We start from the raw sequence: 7,949 nt of genomic DNA on the forward strand, positions 1-7,949 counted from the left end.
TCCAGAGGCAGTCTCGTCATTTCAGGAGCTTAAGCGGAGATTCACTTCTGCTCCGGTTCTACGTCAACCTGATGTTTCACTCCCATTTCAGGTGGAGGTAGGTGCTTCTGAGATTGGTGCAGGAGCTGTTTTGTCCCAAAAAGATCCGGTGACTTCTAAGATGAATCCCTGTGCCATCTTTTCTCGAAAATTCTCCCCATCTGAACGTAACTATGACGTGGGGAATCAGGAATTGTTGGCCATGAAATGGGCATTTGAAGAGTGGAGACATTGGTTGGAGGGTGCTAGACATCAAGTTGTGGTCCTCATCGACCACAAGAATTTGATTTATCTTGAATCAGCCAAACGCTTGAATCCTAGACAGGCTAGGTGGGCCTTGTTTTTCACGCATTTTAATTTTGTGGTCTCTTTTCTTCCGGGCACTAAGAATGTTAAGGCGGACGCCCTTTCTAGGAGTTTCTTTGCAGATTCTCTTGATGTGACCTAGCCTACTACCATTCTAAATGAGGGTGTAGTTCTTTCCGCCATCTCACCCGATTTGAGACGTGCTCTGGAGGAATTTCAGGAGGATAAACCTGAACGTTGCCCTATGGGAAAATTGTATGTCCCTGACCAGTGGAGAAAAAGAGTAATGTCTGAAATTCATTGCTCTGTGTTGGCTGGAGCTTCCAGATATTTTTGGTACCAGAGATTTGGTGAGTCGGTCTTTTTGGTGGCCTGCCTTATCTCATGATGTCAGGAATTTTGTGCAGTCCTGTGGGACTTGTTCTCGGTCCAAGCCCTGTTCTCGTTCTAGTGGGTTTTTTATGCCCCTGCCAGTGCCCAGGAGGCCATGGACTCATATCTCAATGGATTTTATTTTCGATCTTCCTGTCTCTCAGAGATTGACTGTTATCTGGGTGATTTGTGATATATTTTCTAAGATGGTCCATCTTGTACCACTCCCAAAGTTGCCATCTTCTTCTGAGTTGGTGCCCTTGTTTTTACAACAGGTGGTTCAGTTGCATGGGATTCCTGAGAACATTGTGTCGGACAGATTAGTCCAGTTTATTTCCAGATTTTGGAGAGCTTTTTGTTCCAGACTGGGAATTCAGTTGTCTTTCTCCTCTGCATTTTATCCTCAGACCAATGGGCAGACTGAGAGAACAAACCAGACTTTGGAGTCCTATTTGAGATGTTTCATATCTGTTGATCAGGATGACTGTCTCATTTTTGCCCTTGGCCGAATTTGCGCTAAACAATAGAGCTATTTCTGCCTCTTTGATGTCGCCCTTTTTCTGTAACTTTGGGTTTCATCCTCGATTTTCTTCAGGGTAGGTGGAATCTTCGGCCTGTCCAAGTGTGGACTCTGTGGTAGAGAGAATGCAGCAGATTTGGGTCCAAGTGGTGGATAAGTTGTCCCACTCTCAGGAAAAAGCCCAACGGTTTTCCAACCGGCATAGGACCATTGGTCCCCAATTTAAAGTGGGTGATATGGTCTGGTTGTCTTCAAAGAATATTCCTATGAAGGTTGCGTCTCCAAAATTCAAGCCAAGATTCATTGGACCTTATAAGATTTTGGAGATCCTTAAACCCGTTTCTTTCCGATTGGCTCTTCCAGTTACCTTCAAGATCCATAACGTGTTCTTTGTTCATAAATCTTTGTTGAAGAGGTTTGTGGAGCCAGTAGTTCCTATGGCGGCGCCTCCTGACCCTGTATTGGTTAAAGGCAATTTGGAGTATGAGGTAGAGAAAATATTGGATTCTCGTTTGGCTAGACTCCAGTACTTGGAAGGGTTATGGCCAGGAGGATAATTCTTGGGTCTCTGCTTCTAACATTCATGCCAAAAGATTGGTTCGTGCATTTCACCGGGCCCATCCTGATCAGCCTGGTGGTGTGGATGAGGGTTCGGTGACCCCTCCTCAAGGGGGGGTACTGTTGTGAATTCACTTTCTGGCCTCCCTCTGGTTATTACTGAAGGTAGTGAAGCTGGTCAGATTGACAGAGGGGTTGCAAGTTCTCTTTCTGGGCTCCCTCTGGTGGTTACTGGAGGTAATAGAGCTGATCTGATTGACAGAGGCTTGCCACCTGATAATGAGGATGATGATTGGAGATCTGGGGTTTCAGATTGGGATTTAAGACAGCCGACTCCCTCTTTCCCTGCTGGTGATTTTCTTCCTGTGCCTCCTGAGGTCTGATGCCTCCAGCTCTGTCCCTGCATGGTTCAGCTAAGTGGTTTATTTGCTATTCTGTTTGCATTTGATCTGGTTTTGTCTATCTCTGCTTTGTGCGGGTCAGCCAGCTCCGGCTGGGGCTGTGCTGAATTACCACCCATATGTTACGGCTTGTGCCAGTTTGTTTTGTCCCCAGTTAGATTGGTCTCCTTTTGCTCTGCTTTCAGAATATACCAGAGTGCTGATATAGTGGGGGCGAAGTCGTGCAACTTCAGTGTTTTTGTGCATCAGACGTGTCAGACTTTTTGCAGGGTTTTTTGCGTGATTGCAGTCAGTGTCTTTCCTTTCCTGTCCTGTCTAGTCAGTGTGGACCCCATCGTTTGCTCAGTCTATTTTCCTGTCTGCGTTTGTGTTTTCATCTTGTCTCACCGAAAATATATGTTTGGGGGCTATCTATTCCTTTGGGTTCTGCTCTGGGGCAGTTTAGATTTCCCCTTTCTTGATTTAGGCTTCGTTAGCTCTCTGGCTGTGCCGAGGCATCTAGGATCATCGTAGGTACGCTCCACGGCTACTGCTAGTTGTGTGGATAGGATCAGGGGTCTGAAATCCGCTTAGTTACCAACCTCTCTGGTTTTCTGTGGCTTAGCCTGGGCCTGCTCTCTTCCTCTGTGACCCATTCATAACAGTGAGGACTGTGAGGACAGAGAGGATGACGATGAGGTTGTAGATCCCACTTGGTGTGAGCCCAGAGGTATGCAGCTGTGTAGCTCAGCAGATGAGGTGAAAGAGGAGAATGATGGGGAGGTTACGTTGCGGCTTACCACACAGACACGAAGTGATGCAACCACAACAAGCACTGCATCCTCAGTTCCAACTCTGACTGAGTGTGCAGATCGCAGGGCTAGCAAGGGTTTCCTAGCCTGGGCCTTTTTTATGACTAAACTCATGCTCGTTCAACATGCCTTAGGGTGGGAATCTTACTGCGCTAAAATGCAGACTAGTGCACCTCGTCAATCACCGGCTGTCCCATCAGCCACATCTGCTGCTTCCTCCTCAGTCACCATGCCCATTCTTCTCACGCAGGTTTTTGGCCCAGAAACTCCACTTGTTTACCCACCTACAGTTGGGGTGAGTGAGAGCCCATCAGCTGTTACGGAGGTTGACATGACTGCTGTTTTTGCACAACATATCTTTCTCAATCCACCATAACATCTCCGCCTGCACCTCCCTCACAGTCCAGCGGTTTGGTCTGTTCTTTATACTCCACCCTCTCTCAGCACAGCAGACATACCAATGTCCTGCAGTTGTGGTCTCGTAAAAGTATATTTCCTCCTACACATGCCAAAGCTAAGAGCTTGAACTCCACCATTTGCAACTTGTTGGCCACGGAAAGGCTGCCTTTTCCGCCTGGTGGTTACAATTGGTTTCAGAAAGTTGATAGCCATTGCAGTCCCTCAGTACCAGTTGCCCAGTCCCATTACTTCTCTAAGAAAGCTGTGCCTGCGCTACAGCATGTCACAGACAGCATCACCCATTCCCTGAAAAAAATCTATGTCTGCCAGGGTGCATTTCACCGCTGACACCTGGACGAACATTACATCTAACTGAGCACTGGGTGACTCTGGTGGCTGTGGGTGCAGGCGGTTAAGGGGCTACTCCCTAAGTCCTTGAATCCCCAAGGCTTGGAGGACAAACCACTGCATCTAACAGTTCCACCACTGCTTCTTGCTACTCCACCTCCTCTAGGGCCTACACCTGTGCCCTCAACCTCTCCCTTAATCAGACATGCTCCCTTATTCAGACGATCACTGTTTGCTCACTTCAGATGATCGCACCCCGCAGGTCATCTACTTGCATTGCTACAGAGGTCTTTCAGCCTACCAGTTAACTATTTGATTTTCTATGTCCCGACACGGTGGAATTCCACTTTGCATATATTGCAGCAACTTTGGCAGCAGCGACGAGCCCTGGTGCAGCATGTCCTTTTGCATAGCCTGGGCCAATGCATAACGGACGTGGTGCAAATCACAATTTTGAAATGGCTTCTAAGATAGTTAGAGCTGACGATGCCATCATCAGCATCACTGTTCCGGTCATCTACATATTGGAGCATACTCTGAATAGTCTGCGTGAGCGGGTGGTGGTCCCAGAGGAAGAGGTGGAAGCAGAGGAGGATGCAAAAGGGATAACAATATCTCAAATTTCTGGACTGTTGTCACACAGGCGGGTGCTATGGTGAGGTTGTCTTATAGTGATCGACTGGGGCTCATGGTACTAGACAAACTGTTAGTGAGGGTGGAGGAGCCGAGAAACAGATGGAGGAGGACAAGGTGATGGATGTGCAACTGTTAGGAGATGAAGAGAATAATGATCCCCTCTCTGTTGTCGGTGGCTGGAGGGAGGGTATGGAGGAAGCAACCTTGAGTGTTATCTTGACACCAACACACTATGGACTTGGACCTCATAGAAGCGTCCGGCCCATAAGCGCATTCTTGCTACATTATCTTATACATGATGCCAGTATTCTTAGGGGTAGAAATAGTGCTGACTACTGGGTTGCCACTTTGTTAGATCCACAGTTCAAGAGTAAATTTAGCCAGATACTTCCCTCCGTAGAAAGGGATGCACGCATGCTGGAGTACGAAAACACGCTTGTAGACCATCTTAAGAGTGGTTTTCCCCAATACAGCAGTGAGGCACACAACGTGCATCCCAGCTCTAGACGTCCAATCCCGGGAACATCAAGGCGTTATCGTAAAAACATAAACAGCTTCAGCAGTGTCAGTTGCATAAGCAATTTCTGTGAGTCATTTTTTAGACTAGCCCATGCACCAGCAGAACAGAGTACAAGTTTCACACATTGTGAACAACTGGAGAGAATGGTGGAAGAGTGACCTGAGGTCGCCTGCCACACCTAGAAGGTTTTGTCATTCCCGGCAGCCAGCGTGCTCTCAGTCAGAACGTGTCTTCAGTGCTGCTGGTGGTGTCCTGACAGATAAGCACATCTGACTTTCCCCTGAGAGTGTAGACCACCTAACTTTCATCAAAATGAACAAGTCATGGATCTCTAATGACTTTTGCAACCCAGTCGCAGACTGGGCATACTTGGTGATGGTGTTGTTTTTAGTGTCATGCATTGATCTCACATTTATGTATATAAATACCAGTAACATATTACCATATACCCATGTAGATGGCGACTCACCAAACAATGCAAAGCAAGGAGAAAACTGAGTCCAAAATATGCCAATAAAAAATTACAAATGCTTGTTATTACACAATAATAAATTTGAATTTTTTTAGCTACTAAACATAATACGTAAACTATAAGTTTGGTATCGTCATAATCATATTGACACAGAGAATCATGATGACAAATCATTTTTATGGCAAAATGAATTCCATAAAAATAAAAAAAAATCTCATTTTTGTAAATATTTTATTATATTTTCATGGGACTGCACTGAAGGAATGACACTTTAATACAATGTAAAGTAGTCAGTGTACAGCTTGTATTGCAGTGCAAATTTGGTGTGCCCTCTAAATAATTCAGCACACAGCCATTAATGTCTAAATCGCTGGCAACAAAAGTGAGTACACCCCTAAGTGAAAATGGCCAAATGTACTGTGACACACTGAAGCAGAGCATGATCTACTCTCTTTGGAAACTGGACCACAGTATTCCAATATGATAATGACCCCAAACACAGATGACCACTGACTTGCTAAAGAAACTGAGGGTAAAGGTGCTGGGGTGGCCAAGGGTGTCTCCAGACCTAAACCTTATTGAGCATCTGTGGGGCATCCTCAAATGGAAGGTGGAGGAACACAAGGTCTTCAACATCCAACAGCTTCATGATGTCGTCATGGAGGAGTAGAAAAGGATTTCAGGGGCAACCTGTGAAGCTCTAGTGATTACCAAAATATTGACACTTTGGGCACAATTTAGCAATTCTTCCCATCCCCCCAAAAAATATAATGAAATATTGGATTGAACTCAGATGCATCATACAGGTGGTAAAGCACATATTTTTTTTATTAATGACAAATACCAACTCAACAGAAAACAGCCAGAATATACAAATAATGAGCATCTGTAGCATTGCGGTGCCTTCAAATGGATGTCATTTTTTCTGCAAAAATAAAAGTTTGATATTTAAGTACATAAGAGTCAATTCTGAGTGACTAAATATCCGAGAACATCCAAATACTCTGTGATCACCCGAGCATGCTCAGGAAAACCCGAGCAACGAGTATACTTGCTCATAACTTTTGAACACCTCTAAATATATAGTGCATTCGACCGGAGTCCCAATCCACGTGACGTGCTACCCGTAGTTTGATCACATGACCGTAACAGCTGGGAATGCAGCCCGTCTTCCCGCCCCGCACATGCGCACCACAGGTAATGTGGAACTGTATTGGCCAGAAGGTAAAACTAGGATCGAAGGTGGAATAATGAAGCAGGAGGCAGGACTCCTAGATGTGGAGCTCAAGCAATGAAGTTAGATGATACCAGATTCACCATAGTAGTTGGCTGCAACTTGACTTTGAAGGACATAAGCAATTAAATCAGTACTGAATATCACAACTTGACTATAACATTATCCCCCTACTTTCCCTTCTATACATCCCCATCTGCCTTCATTGCAGGTTTTTTCATAAGAATAAATCTCATTTGTCACCACCCGACTGTTTATATGATAATCATTCAACACTTAAGATGATAATGATTAGATTTCCTAAATCTTAAAATCTTTCAATAAAAAATAATTTAAAAAACACTTACGCTTTTTCTTTATTCTAACGTTTTGGTGCTGAAGCAGCATTAAAATGCTCTGAGGAGCCTAAGAGGAAACCAAAAAAGGATTAAACAGTGTATAGAATGGAGAAGAAAGGACGGGAGGGTTAGTGAGTATAGAAGTCAGGGACGGTGAAGGGAAAGGCTTTTCTCTCACTATGGGACTTATACATAGACATTTATATATTGCTTTCTTCCATATATATAATGTAGTATAAAGATATAAAGGGAACACACAACGTTTATCTACCCCTGATATTATCAGCCTCAGTGTAACAACATGTCACATACAACAATGAGGGAAACTTTTCCTTACTTTGATGGACGGTTCAGTTCTTCTTCGTAGACACGTCTGATGTTGGAGAAATAGAAGAAATGATCAGAAATGAATACCATGTAAAATAATAATCAGAAACAAATGCTGGTTCCATAAGGACACAGACAATAAACATAATGTATGACCCGTCTCATAGACTTCACTATATGATACAGATAGATGTCATTACTAATTAATAGGTCATTGTATAAATCTCACTGTCACAGGCATCTGCACGGGGACAGATCGCCTGTCTGTGTAACTACCAGGACGGAACATTATATATTTTTCCATCTATAAGTAAGAAATTAGGACATAACGTCCATTTGTGGGAAGAGGGTAAAGAACCCACATGTTTCTGACTTTGGTCCTGCTTGTTCTCCTGAAGAATTTTGAGATCCACCATTTACATCTTAACAAAATCAAAACAACCAAATTGAGACACAGACAGTTCACTATATCATTCTGAGGATATATACAGCGTCATCGTCCTGTGTAATGTCTGCTGCTTGTGTCACTGTATCATGTCATCGCTCAAAACTCCAAGGTTTCATTAGAGAAAATGCAGCCGTCATTGCTCTTATTACTTACTGGATTGGCTCTGTGTTAGTCCATGCTGAGATACTTATAAAATATCATCTATTCTCCCGGAGAATCTGCCTCCAGGGGTTATTTTAA

The sequence above is a fragment of the Dendrobates tinctorius genome, unplaced genomic scaffold (assembly GCF_039654945.1).
Source record: "Dendrobates tinctorius isolate UK_male_01 unplaced genomic scaffold, ASM3965494v1 ptg000070l, whole genome shotgun sequence".
Classification (NCBI taxonomy): Eukaryota; Metazoa; Chordata; class Amphibia; order Anura; family Dendrobatidae; genus Dendrobates; species Dendrobates tinctorius.